This window comes from Mustela nivalis, assembly GCF_964662115.1.
Source record: "Mustela nivalis genome assembly, chromosome: 1".
Classification (NCBI taxonomy): domain Eukaryota; kingdom Metazoa; phylum Chordata; class Mammalia; order Carnivora; family Mustelidae; genus Mustela; species Mustela nivalis.
The window spans coordinates 140,209,670-140,222,831 of NC_139020.1; the positions used below are offsets into that span (position 1 = coordinate 140,209,670).

Below are 13,162 nucleotides of genomic sequence, written 5' to 3' on the forward strand. Positions count from 1 at the left end.
CCCTCTCCATTCCGGACCCTCCACCCGGGTGGCGACAGGGCAGCGCGGGCGAGGCGGCGGCAGGTCTCCGACTGTCACGTTCATTCCCTGCTGCTTTTCCAGTCCCCTGCCTCCTCCCCCCTCCTTCCTCATCCCCAGCCCGGGTTTGGAGGCGATTCCCCTCTAGTGACTGAGACGATCGCATCTGGGCGAGCGGCGCTTCGCCTCCCTCGCGTCTTTGTCTCCTCCTCCTGCGAGGCTCCGGGGCCGGGCGCAGGGTCTGCAGCAGCCGCCGCAGAAGCGGGAGCCCAGCGGTGCTCTGCACGGCCGCCCGGGGCCGCACCCTCGCTCGGCGGAGGCGCGGGAGGACGCCAGCTAGCCACGCACTGCCCGCGTCCCGCGCTCCAGCCGCCGCGCACTAACGCCGCCGCGGCGACCCGGAACGAGCCCTCCCGGCCGGCCGGGTTCGGGGTGGGCAGCCCGGCTCGCAGCGAGGTGGGAAGAGCGGCCGCTGCAGTTCTGGCAGCGCACACCCCCAGCCATACGCATCCAACGCCTCCTCCCTGCGCCACGAGGATGGAGCAGCCACCCCGGCCCGGGACTGGCGCAAGGTAAGGTGCAGCCGCCTGTTGCTTTTCGCAAAGCGCGGTGTCGTCCCTCTGCCCTGGTGTCTAGGCCCTCCCTTCCGTAACATGTGGAGGAGAACTATCACTCTAGGTCAGAGCCATGTCCAAACCCCCGGTCCCCTTGGCGCCGACCCTGGAAGAGACCCCTCCTGGCGAGGGGGAGTCGACCCTCTATTCGCGTGCAGTCGGCTGCGGTGCAATAGTCTGCAAACTTTTGTGCCCCCCTCCCTGCGCGGTGCTCACCCCGTGCTGTGCAAGTTGCACGTCTAGTTCTCGCGTGCGCCCTTCCCCCAGTCCTCCCCCACTACCACCCCCTGACGTTTGCATCTGCCCATTTCTCTCTCGGTGTTCTTGCTAGTCGACTTTTCACTCTCTGCAGCTCCCGCTAGAGAGGCGAGCGTTTGGGACCCAGCAGTGCACATCCTGCCTGTGGGGGTTGGATAGGACCAGAGATAATAAAATAGGAGGGGTGGGAAGTGGGGGTAGGAGGAAGGCTGCGGTTACCCTTGGGGCTCATTCTAGCACGGCAGGAGCCGGTCCATCCTTGCGAATGCCATCCCCAACTCGGTAATGAAACCCTTGGAGTGGCTTGCGGCTGTGTGCCGCGGGAACGGCAAGTGCAGATCCGGGTGGGTTGAAGTAAGTCATCTGGGGAGGGAAATGTTGCTGGAGGGGTGGGGGAAGAAACCGAGGGTCGGGGGTAGATCGGGTTGAAAGGCTACCAAAGGGCTCTGCTTTTAAAGTGGGCGAGGGGCCAGCCCCGAGCCGTCACCTGACTTGCAGGAAAAGGGATTTGAGTCTGGAGGGCTCTGGCTCCGGTGTGTAAATACAGATGGGGGAGGAGCTGGGCACCTGGGGAGGCGCAGAGAGCTAGAATGGAGCCCTGGAATGCTAGGGCCCGAGGGGCACTTGGGAAGGTAGGCTTCTGGGTGCCTGGGATGGGGCGATCTTCCTTTCCAGGAGAAACAAACCTCCAGGCGAGATTCTGAATGCGTTGGCATCTTAGGCGGTGACTGAGTGGTCGGATCATGGACCAGGGATGCCTTTCCTGGCTCTAAGAGGACTGTCGTCCCCTCCTTTCTCCGGCACCCAGTTATACACCCTTCCACCTCCGCAGTCGGGTCCGTAGACCCACACCCATCTTCCCTGCCAGGCGCTCCGAGTCAAAGAGGTCTGCACAGCCGCAGCGTGGGAAGGGGATTCCTGGCCCCCAGGGGAGGCGTGTGTGCTGGGTAGGGGGGAGTCCCCAGCGCCTAGCGAGTAGACTGGGGTACGAACCGTTTGGAGGAGAGCGCAGGGGCGGAGGCTGCAGTGAGAGCCACCTCCCCCCGCCCCGCCCCTCCGCAAATCGCACCTGGGCGGAGCGAGGGAGTGGGGGAGTCCCACGCTGCTCCGGGAGGTTCCAGAGCGCAGAGCTGGAGGGCGTGCGGGGCAGGCAAGGGGGTGTGGACATCAGGTGAGGGAAGACTTGGCTTCAGGGTCGGGGCCTTCGGGCCGAGGTGGGTCTGTCCACCTTTGGACACTACGTAGATCCTTCTGGTTGTTCCAGACGCTTTGGTGGATGCGGGAAGGCGAGGCTCATTTCCTCCTTTGCACCCCAGCAATCTGGAATGGAAGACCATCTGCGGGAGGGGACCTAGATTGCGGTTGCAAAGAACGGGCAGTCCCTGGGCTCCGTTTGTCCAGCTGGGGAACAGACTGGGCTATCAACGGCCTGCAAGCACCTCTTTTAACCCTTCTCTCTCTGGGGGAGGTGCACGCCCCTTTCCAAGCAGCGCCTTTGGCTGAGAGTCTGGTTCCCGGTTCCTACTGGCCCAGAGAAGAATTTGGAGGTTGCGTGGGTTCTGGAGCTGTTGAAAACCCTCTGGCCCTGCCTGCTCGGGCCTCCCACGTGCAGGCGTTTAGGGGCACAGCCATCTCTGCGGTCGCCCGGTAGAAGTCTGCTGCTCTCCTGTAACCAGCGGGGAGAGAGCAGAGCTCAGCGCAGTCCCCTTTTAGGGGCCCCGCGCCTTGGCCAGACCCTTCCGGAAGAGACGTCGACTCGTCAGGGCTCCGCGGAGGAGTCCTGAGGTCGGTCACTCCCCTCCTGGGGCACCCCTGGAGCAGTGAGCTCCTAGTCTCCCGGCGGCAAGCTTCGGAGCCCCAAGGAGCGGGACGGGGATTCCCTCAGCGCAGACTCCGGGTGCAGCTCCTGAGCACAAAGGCCACACCCTCACAGGCCAGGCATCGCGAGGGATAGAGCATTGGCTTCTGCCGAATTACCTGGATACCTGAGGTAGGATCCCAGAACTAAGTCCCTCATCCGGGGAAAGTTAGCTACGGACACCCCAGGCTCCATTTCTTTCCTGATGCTTATTACCTGGGTTTGTGCTCAGACCACTTCCCTTTGCCCATAGAAACAGGTTGGAGCAGGTCCTTCTTCTAACTCTTGAAGGGAGGACTTGGACTCCTCACCAAATTGTCCCTGCTCGCCCCCTCCACCGCTGCTGCGCTACCCGAGACAGGTAGCAGTCATAATCAGCGCTAAATTTATTGAGCTCTTACTCTGAGCCAGGCACGACTTGTGATATTTTGCGTGAACTGTTTTTGGTTTTACTCTTAAAACAACCCTGAATGGTAAAGTCCAGGTTTTTTTTCCCGTTTTGTGGGGAAGAAAACTAAGCTACGGAGAAATTAAGTTATTTGCTCCTTGTCCAGCCAATAAGTGGTGAAACTGGTTAGTTTGTGGGTAGAGAACACTGGGTGTGCCCCCCAAGCTCTCAGCCCCATTTGTTACTAAAGTTCTTTTGTCCATGAGAGAGTATGGGTGAGGGCTCCAGCTCTTTACTCCAAACCCCAGGGGCATACTGTGTGTCTGTCCTTGCCTGTGATGATGGGGAGCCTGGTGGTGCATATTTGATCCTCTGGAGTCTGTTAAAGTGCATCTTGGTAGGATGAGATCCTGGTACTGGAAGTAAATTAGGGAATTGTCTACTGGCAATGGACTTCTTTTCTGGAACTTTTGGTAGACATTCCCTTTTTAAATATGAAGAGAAAAGGCAAGATGGGGGAGATTCAAAGTTGTGGGGAGATTCTGTAGTCACAAACAGTAGGCATTTTTGGGGGGGCAAATGAGTCCCTTTTTAGTAATTGAATGACAGAAGATTAGAGCTAACAGAACCTCAGAGAGCACTGCTCCCAGTCTTGAGGCAGGAGATTCAGTGATGTGCTCAAGGCTACCAGTGTGTTCCCAGCATAACTAGTACTAGAAGCATTGTCTTCTGATTCTTGGTCAAAATAAACTATATTGATGCAAAAATAGATTATATTCACTGCTGTTGTTTTTCATTATCTTAAAATTAATTAGGGAAAAACTTGTCTATTAAAAAAAAGTTTACTTCTCTATTTTTCGTAAATGCCTCAGTCTGCATAAGCAGGAAAAGTAATGATCATATAATGGATAAACCATCACAAATGTGCCTCATTTGCAAAAAATTGTAACCCAATACTTATACACCTTCAGGTTAACAGAATCTAACTAACCATGCAAACCTTTAGATGACTCTAAATAAAATTAAATGGATTTTCAATCATTTTAGCAGTCTTTTCGTCAAGTTGAATAACTCTGTCTGGCCTCATGCCCAAGTATTTGAGAAAACAAGAGAAATCCTCCTGAATACAATGAAATGATTCGGGATTATTTTTTCTGGATTTCTGACTCTCAGGTCAAACTTCAGGTTGATGCAAATCTGAGGCAAAACAGTATCTTTCTAGTAGATATACTTGGGGCTCAGAAAGGGTAAAAATAGTTCATTGTTGCTTCCTCACCCATTGAGCCCCTATAACAAAGGGACCCTCTCCAACAGCATAAGGGTTCCATATACCTCTAGGCATTCTTGTAGGACAGAATTGTGGTTTCTAAGAACAATCCCTGTTTTTGCTCTGTAGTAATAGTATCAGGATGTCCTGCCCCTGGAGACAAATCAAGAAAAAGTCAGCTGGAGTAAACAGAGAGGGGGACTGGGAAAAGCCTGTTTCTCAGAATCACATGAGGGGTAAGAGTTACAGGCAGACAGATGGTGGAAACTTGGTGCCTTTTATGTCGCCTGGAATAGGATTTCCATCCCTGATGTTGTGGCAAGCCAAGACAGAAGCCCAAAGGCAGGGAATGGGGGTGGAGGAGGAAAAGCTGGAGGTGGGGGAACAGTGCTGTCAAGAACCTGGGGTGGGGGTCTACGGAGGTTTGGCTGTTAATGGGCTTTGGGTTGACGGGAATGGCCATGGACAGCCTGCACTGATGCTCTTCTGCCCTCTTCCCCGCCTACCTATCACTTTAGTTTGTCATCTGTGTTGGGTTGACCCATCTAAATCCCAGAATCCCCAGTTATCTCAAGCAAAGCATTCACTTTCTAGAGAATTTATTAGAAATGAATATTGTTTTATGTAAGTCAGAAAAAAATATGCATAGTTACCCTAAGCTTCAGGGAGAACCATGAAAAATCAAATTATCCCCGAAGAGTAGCCTTCTGAAAGTGGAGATGCTGGTTTAGTTAGATTACAGCAATGTGAGAGGGAAAAAAGATAGAATGGTCTTTCTTTTAGGAACCACAGGAAGAAGAATCCTTTTTGATCCGGGCAGACATCCTGGTTCCCAACTCACAGCTTTTCAGGGATGATAGGAGACTTAGCTGGAGTCTCATCCTGTTTATGTGTGGGCACTGCAAGCATCCTCCCTACCCAGTTTACTGTGGCTTCTGTGCGGTGTGGTTTTAAAGGGTCCACACAGCACTTCTGCTGGGACAATTCCTTCTGCCTGTATTTATCTTAAATCGTATAAACTGATGTCAGTGTGTTGGCAAAATCACAATTACGTGTTAAACAACATGTTCTGGGGGAATGTTTATGAAAAAAACAAAGCTCTTTTATTCAGAACACAATGAATACACTCATTGATGCGATACATAGCATGCATTAAAATTCTCAGTCTGGGTTAGATATTTGAAAATAAGAACATAATCAAGGACCAGAGAATCTGAACTTGACCTAGTTTTGGTAACAAGAGAAGCCACATAATGAGTTTCTGTGGAGTTTGGAAAAAGATGTTGGCAGGGGGAAAAAATATCTCTAAGAAGAACCTGAGAAGTTTTACCCTCATAGATTTTATTTTAAATAAATATCTGAAATCTTAATTTATATTTAAGTTTGAATATTCCATATGAGCAATAAATTTAATATTTTATCTTCAGATTGTGGTTTTGAGGAGCTTTATTCTACAAGTGGTTGGGAACTATGAGGAACTAAGAGCTAACAGGTTTGGAACAGATGATTCTCTCAAAAGGGATGAGTTCATCGTAAGGGTGGTATAATTCACTTAAAATAAAAAAATGAACAAATACTGAAAAAGAACCACCCTGATAAAAATAGATTTTCTTTCTTTAAGAGGATCAAAGAACAGATCAGTGAAGTTTATAAAATTTGTGGTTTCAGTTTATCCTAAATTCTCTGAGCTGCTTTTTATGTTAGCAACTGTCCAATGAAGTGTCACTACACTCTCAGTTTTTAGGTTTTTTTTTTTAAAGATTTGTGTCTTTTCTTAGAAACAAATAAAAAAAATATTGAGACACTGGTTCAAACACAGAATAATAATAAGTATAAGTAATAAATAATAATAAATAAATAAACAGAATAGCAATAAGTAATAAAAATAAGCATATTTTCAAATGCAGATTAGGTTATTTGTTTCTTTCCTTTATTTCTTTCCATTTTTTTTTTCTTTCTTCCTTTCTTTTTTAGGCCATTGATAGGATTTTCAGTCTACATGTGACCTGTGAGTATTCAATACCTTGCTGGGAGAGTTGGCTATTTCAGGACAACTGGTGAGGGCCGGGAGGAGGTACAGTGCGCTTGTATGTTTGTCCAAAGCTAATGAACAAAGGTCATGAAGTCACCCTGGCTTTTCCCCTGGTCTAACCTCATCACTTCTGATTTTAGAAAAGCGATGCTGGTCTAGGCCTGCTTACAGAGGGCTCACTCACCCTGGTAGCAGTGACTAAGCAGTATACTTTCCTTTTGCTACTCTGGGAATTTATGCCCTGCGAAGACTCCTTGTCCAGTCTGATGACCTTCCTTAGGCATATGGTCATCAGGGATTATCAAACATTCTCCTACAAATTATATTTAAGCTTGAGTTGGCAAAGATAGGATACCCCCTTACCATGGAATGTTTTGTTGCCCTTTGCCTAGGTGGTCAGTCTGTTTTTTGGTTGTATCTTAGAAACACACCCTGTAGACAAAATTAATTCCCTTCCCTAATGCAAGGAATAGTGTAGACACTAAGTGCCCGAAGCACGTACTGCAGAACCCAAGAAGGAGGGATGACTGATAGCCAGCCAGGTCGGGAGGGCCAAGAGAGAGGTAACCGAGATGTGGCAGAGAGTAGGCAGAGGAGAGAAAGAGGGAAAGGGAGGAAGACCAAGAGGGAAAAGAGACCATCTGAAGGAAGAGAACGCAGCCATTGGACAGAAAGACTAAATGAGATTTGATAGTAAGCCAAACCTAAAGGATAAGATTAAAAGGGCATAGCAATCAGGGGCTAAAGAAAGTGAATGGGAGTGATAAAGAGCTAAAGAAGTGTACGAGGAAAAATAATGTGCCCAAATAATTCCTCAAGGTCTAGGTCAACACAAAGGCAGGCCGGCTAACTGCTCAGACAGAGGGCATGGTCTCGTACTCACATTCCCCTGTCCCTTGTTAATGTGGCTCCTCACTTACCAGGCCAAGGGCTCTTCATCTCGTTGATGCCTTGCAGCCGTTTGGCAGTCCGCCAAGCTTAGGGACCCAGGAATGATGTGTTTAAATGCTTAAAAAGCAATGCAGACGATTATAACACTACACACACATATACACACCCCCCACCGTGACCTGCTAATGCATGTGTAACAACTATTGATGGGATGGATGGCTACATCTCTCCTAAGTAGGGAACAGCAGCAAAGCTGCCTCGAGTTAATGACAACAGCTGTGTTCTGATATGAAAATACCTGATTTATATCAGTGGCGAAATCGCTGGTACTGCTACTACATGTCAGGTTTGCAGCCTGCGTTCGTAATGGAATGAAATACTAAATTGTAGTTCAATGTTAGTAAACAATGTTGTGACTTTTTTCCCATTCAAGTTTGTAGATTGTTGGAATTATATTGATAAATGCCCCAGACATCTGTGACCCCCAAGTACCCCGAACCCATATGCTTCAACGTCTGCAACTAATACTGTACATGTGCATTGGAACAGATGTGGGCAAAGTGTAACAGGGTCCTCCTAGCTCCTTTTACCTCTCTGGACTAATTTTCACTTTTCTGGCCTAAGAAACTGACTTTACCTGCCCTATTCCCAGGGATGTGGTTGCATGGCTATTGGCAAGTAAGAACACCTTTAGCAGAAAGTCATAGGTCTGGGGCACAGGCAGGCTATGGGATGGCTTTGTAAAAACTAGAAAACGAGCTTCCTTGGAGCAGCAGCAGCCTCTGGCTCCTGGCTAGATGAATACTGGCCTGGATTTCAGTTTCCAATGGCTGCCTTGGCTCCATGCCCTGTAGCCTTGGCTACTTTCACCTGAAGTGAGGTTGAATTATCAGACTGCATTGCATTTCAGCTGAAAGTTTTAAGTTCTCCCCTCCGACGATTTTTTTCCCCCCAAAGCAGAGCTGCCACAATGGCTTTGAAAGGTTCACTTCCTTTCCCTGCCGGTTTCCTGATTATCAGGAAATGGCCTCAGTGCAGGCAGGTAGATGGAGATCCACAGAAAAGGTCCAAATCTGGAGAATTCTTAAGCTGGATGATAAGGCTGAGAGTGATAGAGAGGGGACTGTGGTCATAGAGTGTTTTCTAAACAGATGGTTCATGTTGTCCTACGTGGTGAGAAGATGACAGGATGTCCCTGATCTTAGAGATCACCCTGTTTCTGCCTGTTCTCCTTGGTGAAGTAGAACATGCTCATGGAAAAAGCTCTCCTAAAAAAATCTTTGACTGTGCAGGGGGCAGCAACATTTCAGAAAACATCCTCTTGATATGCAGATAGAGTATGTAACTGGGAACCAGGAAACATCATTCTGCTTCTAGCTTTGACCTTAACCAGCCTGATGTCTTTGGTCTAGTTATGTTGACTGTCCTTGGCTTTACTTGCCCAGTAAACTCGAGGCTTTCTAGAGCCCCTACCAGCTCTGTAGTCTTTAAAGTTAAGGGCACATCTGACATGGTTTTATTTATACTCCCCATGATGGCTTTCCTGTACACCTGGTTCAGGCTCACTTCTTTGCTTAGGCCTTCTGGCCCTGACATGCCACAGAACCAGTAGTGATAGGTAGACACTCTGCAGTCTGAGAGACTGATGACACTTAGAGCACTTCTAGGAGCCCAGAAGAAGGGGATGATGGTGGTTGTCAGGAGTAGTAGTAAAAGGACGTGTAGCTGATGCAAAGTAGAACAGAGTAAGGAAAAGGGTAGCATAGTTGATAAGTTTCCTTGCGGCCATAACTGTCAGTCAGGGAAGTTGTAGGAAAGATGAAGGAGGGCTTCCTGAAGTTTTGACTGTGTGCCCATCTTCATAACCATGTGATATGTGTCACTTCCTGCTTAAAACTTGAGAATCACCCCTTGTTGCCCGGAGAAAGTTACATCCTTAGTATGGTTTAATAGCTTCTGCCTCACCTGGTCCAGCCTGTCTCATCCTTGATCACTTTCCTGGGCATGTCCTGTCCCCTCGTGTGTTCCAGCTGAGGGGCTGGCACTGGGGAGTCCCACAACTGGTCACATTTCCTCCTTCCTCCTCTACATTCAGTGATATCATGTTGGTAGCCCGAAATCCCCTCTGGTAGGATTACTGACACCACAGAAACTCACAGACACTACAAAGCAGGTCTTTTTATTGCCAGAGAACCTGTTGTTAAAAGTTGCCAGCACACCAGCTGCCCCTGCCCCCGGCAGCCTTGTAGTTCCTGCCACAGAATGTTCACCTGCCTGGTTCTCCCTCCTTCCCTCTCTCTTTCTTTTCTTCTGTCTCTCCCTTCCTTCCGGCTTTCCATCTACCCATCTGTCCAGAGGTAGCCAGACTTGGTTCCAATTCCTCTTCTGCCACTTCACAGCAAGCTGAGTGACCCCGAGAAAATGCCTCAAACTTTCAGAGGCCTCCATTTTCTCCATGTGAAAGCGTTGTGAGGCTTAAATGAGTTCCGATGTCTAAGGGGCTCAGAACAACGTCTGGCACATGGTAGGTACTACTTACTTCTTTGCTTTTATTATTGATCAACACATTGTTGTTTGCCTACCATGGTCCAATACTGAATATGTACCGATGAAAACAGGTGTAATCAAATAAACACAAGAAAATATTCAAGATCCCTGAACAAAGGCCAGTGAGTTCTTCCAGGGATAGGAGGAACTGACCTTATGGAGCCAGAGGCCTTTGAATTGAATTCAGAAGGATGGCTCACCTACACCCCCCCGAACTGGTGAGACAGACAGACGAATACCAGAAGAGGGAAGTCACATGAGCACAGGCATGGACATGGGAATAGCACAACAGGCTAGCGGGAGCTGAGTGAGGCCCATAGAGGGAGAGGGAGTCTTTGATCATGTTTGGTCATGGGTTATCCACAGGGAAGTGAGCTATGGTCTCCGCTTAGCTCCACTCCTCTGTTGCCTATGTTGAGGATAGATATGAGCTTTGATTTTCCCAAAAAAGTCAGAAATCCCAATTGTTAGGTGAAAGCTCCTGATGTTTAATGGTTGAACTAATTCAATTAAAAACAGGACAAAACAAAACAAAACAAAACAAAACAAAACAAAATGCAGAACACATCCACAGACTGTAGCCAGCCTCCTGCAGAAGAATGGAGTTCTAGTCCCAAGCTTGTGTGACAGTGATAAAATCTGCACTTGGAATTCCTGGATTTGAATAGGATTCTGCCAGTAACTGTGTGACCAAAGGTGAGAGTCCCTTCAACTCTCTGAGTCCCATGTTTCTACGAAACGGCTGTCACATTTCTCATCTTGTGTAACTTGCTGTGAGGATCCTCTGGACTCCGGAGATAAAAGCCCCTGCAAAGAACCAGGCATGCATTAGAATTATTCCCAAATGTATTCTCCATACATTTGCACAGCCCCAAGCGTGGGTTAAGTCACCCAAAGATCCCTGAATGTCCTCACCTGCCTTTTAATTTTGACACTAGATGGGGAAAGAGAAATGTGGGAGTGCTTTTCCCCCTTCATTCTGTGAAAAACATGAAGGAGCTTGACATTCCGTTCTGGAAGTCTGTATGTCAGAGACCCAGCTGAAAGTTATTGATTGCTTCTGCATAGACTCAGGACCCTGGGGAAAGGCACGTTCAACCTCTGTGGTTTGTTCTGGTTGTTTCCTTGAGGCGCAGAGGATTGTCGGAAAGGAAGTCAGCTGCACAAAGTTTTCGTCAGAGTCAAAACCTGCACTTGGATTTCTGGAATTTCTCCTCTTTGATCCTGTCAGTTCCAGGCTGGGTTTGATCATATGGGCCTTGAAGGAAGTGATCCAGGCTTGGAAGAGTCCAAGCATTTCTAGTTGAAGGGCCGGGCTGGGTGGATGTCGGCTTTCCCTTAGCGGAGGGGGGAGTATGCAGCTGGCGACGTCCTCAGGCCTGGTTAAAAGGGCTCTGGAATGGCAGCTTTATGAAAACCTCAGGCCTAGTATCATACATTGAATCTTGCTTTTACTCTGATTTTGTGTTATTTTCATTTGTTTTGTTGTATTGCCTGATTGAACTCGACCATGAGGAGCTTCAAAGAGGCAGGCAGGCCTTGAAGTAAGGACACCTGATTTTCAGAAGCCTATCATTTCTGGATCTTTGACCTCATGGCAAGAGATCTTATGTTTTCTGCTTTAGATGCTGACCTGAGTTTGTGTCATCCTCCTCTAAACCCCAAACCACCTGGGTCCTCAGGACTGAGTTGTCTGGTGCTGCTGTGGCTTTCACCCTCTGTTGGTGTCTGGGCCCTCACCCCTCACCACAGCGACAGCCAACTCGTAGAAGAACCACAGTCCTGCTCTTCTGAGATGGATTTGAAACCGCTGTCTACTGAATTGACATTGTAGGTGACAGCACATTTGGTATTAAAGAGGTATTGAAGCCCTAACCCCTGACATGACTGTATTTGGAGATGGGGCATCTGAGAGGTAATTAGGTTTAGGTGAGGTCATGAGGGTGGCCCCGTCATCGTGAGTTAGTGACCTTATAGGAAGAGATACCAGAAAGGTGGCCTCCTCTCTTTCCACCCACACCCACTGAGGAATGGTCTTGTGAGGAGACAGTATTCATAATATATACATACAGCATACATAATGTATCTGTATACAGATACGTTAAGAACAAGGCCATCTACAGCCCAAGGAGGGATCCTTCAAAAGACATTGGCCATGCTGTTCCCTTGGCTATAGTATTTTGTTACTGCAGCCAGAGATGATTAATATGGGAGGTTACTCTACATTAGTCCGGGCACCTACCTACCTTGTGACGCATTTCTTTGAGTAAAGATATGCCTGTGTTTAGACCTTTGAATGTGATGTTCTCTACCAGTCAGACACATAGTAGGCCTTCATTAATAGCTTGTCGAATTAATGAACACTAATGAATGGACTGACCAGCATCCATTTTAGAAACAAACATTTGGAAGAAAATTCATTTGAGTATTGGGGATTTTCTGCAGTCATGGTTTGAGATGAAGGAAAAATAAACTCTTTTAGCGTATACTGTGTGTGGGGTGTGTGTGTATGTATATACCAAGCTGTTAACAGCTTGCACTTTTTTACTAGCCCACCCCATGGAGACATAATGATAGTAAAATAAATATAGTCAGCATGCTTTCCTATTTACCCAGCATGCAAGCAAGTGACTATTTCCAAGCATTTCCAGTTTCATCAAGGTCTCCTCGAACCATTCTCCATAAAGAAATACTGAGTTGGGCTGCTGACCTACCAAAACCTAATTGCTCAAAATTTAGTAAAAAAAAAAAAAGGGCATTTAAAGAAAAGTCACAGAACCTCAATATTAGAAAGGACTTCTGAGATCCCTTTGGATTTCAAATCCCCGGTGGGCAAGTTGCCATGGAAGGATGTGATTTTCCTGACAAAATGGTGGCTTCAGGGTTCTTTCTTGTTCCTCTGAGAAATCCCTCAGATACTGTGAGGTATTTGCTCTAGAGCTTTTGCCATTGGAGAATGGAGAAGCTATTTCCTCAAGATGCTGTTCATCTTTATTCATATCTGGGTGCAGATGAGTTCAGAATGTGTGGGTGTGGGATTTGAAGAGTGAAGTGCTTAGGTAACAGTTGGTGTGCCAGTTGTGTAATGAAGAAAATGTATTGACAATATTAAATTGTGGGCTGAAGCTGGCTTTTGGTGTTATAAAAAAAAAAAAGAAGAACAACAAAATTTCCAAAAGTGGACAGCATTATTTTTATGCCAGGGGTTTCTAAACGTTGGGACAACAGTGCTGAAAAATATGGGTCTTCAATGTACGTCACTTTCCTCTGCCTCGCCTGGTTTTACCCT

The 13,162-nt window shown here is 47.7% G+C and overlaps 1 protein-coding gene across 14 annotated transcripts in view; it reads left to right on the plus strand.

Moving 5' to 3' along the window:
* The first annotated feature begins 502 nt into the window (after positions 1-502).
* Positions 503-13,162, plus strand: part of LRRC3B (leucine rich repeat containing 3B) — a 91,264-nt gene continuing 78,604 nt past the window's right edge. The window contains exons 1-3 of one of the 14 annotated variants that reach the window (XM_082687072.1): positions 504-590; positions 6,378-6,411; positions 9,682-9,850. The gene's annotated coding sequence lies outside the window, so the exon portion shown is untranslated. Of the gene's footprint in view, positions 591-1,055; positions 1,245-1,332; positions 2,881-6,377; positions 6,412-9,681; positions 9,851-13,162 lie in introns of those variants that run through there. The other 13 variants (XM_082687065.1, XM_082687071.1, XR_014299706.1 and 10 more) reach the window with 13 other exon arrangements.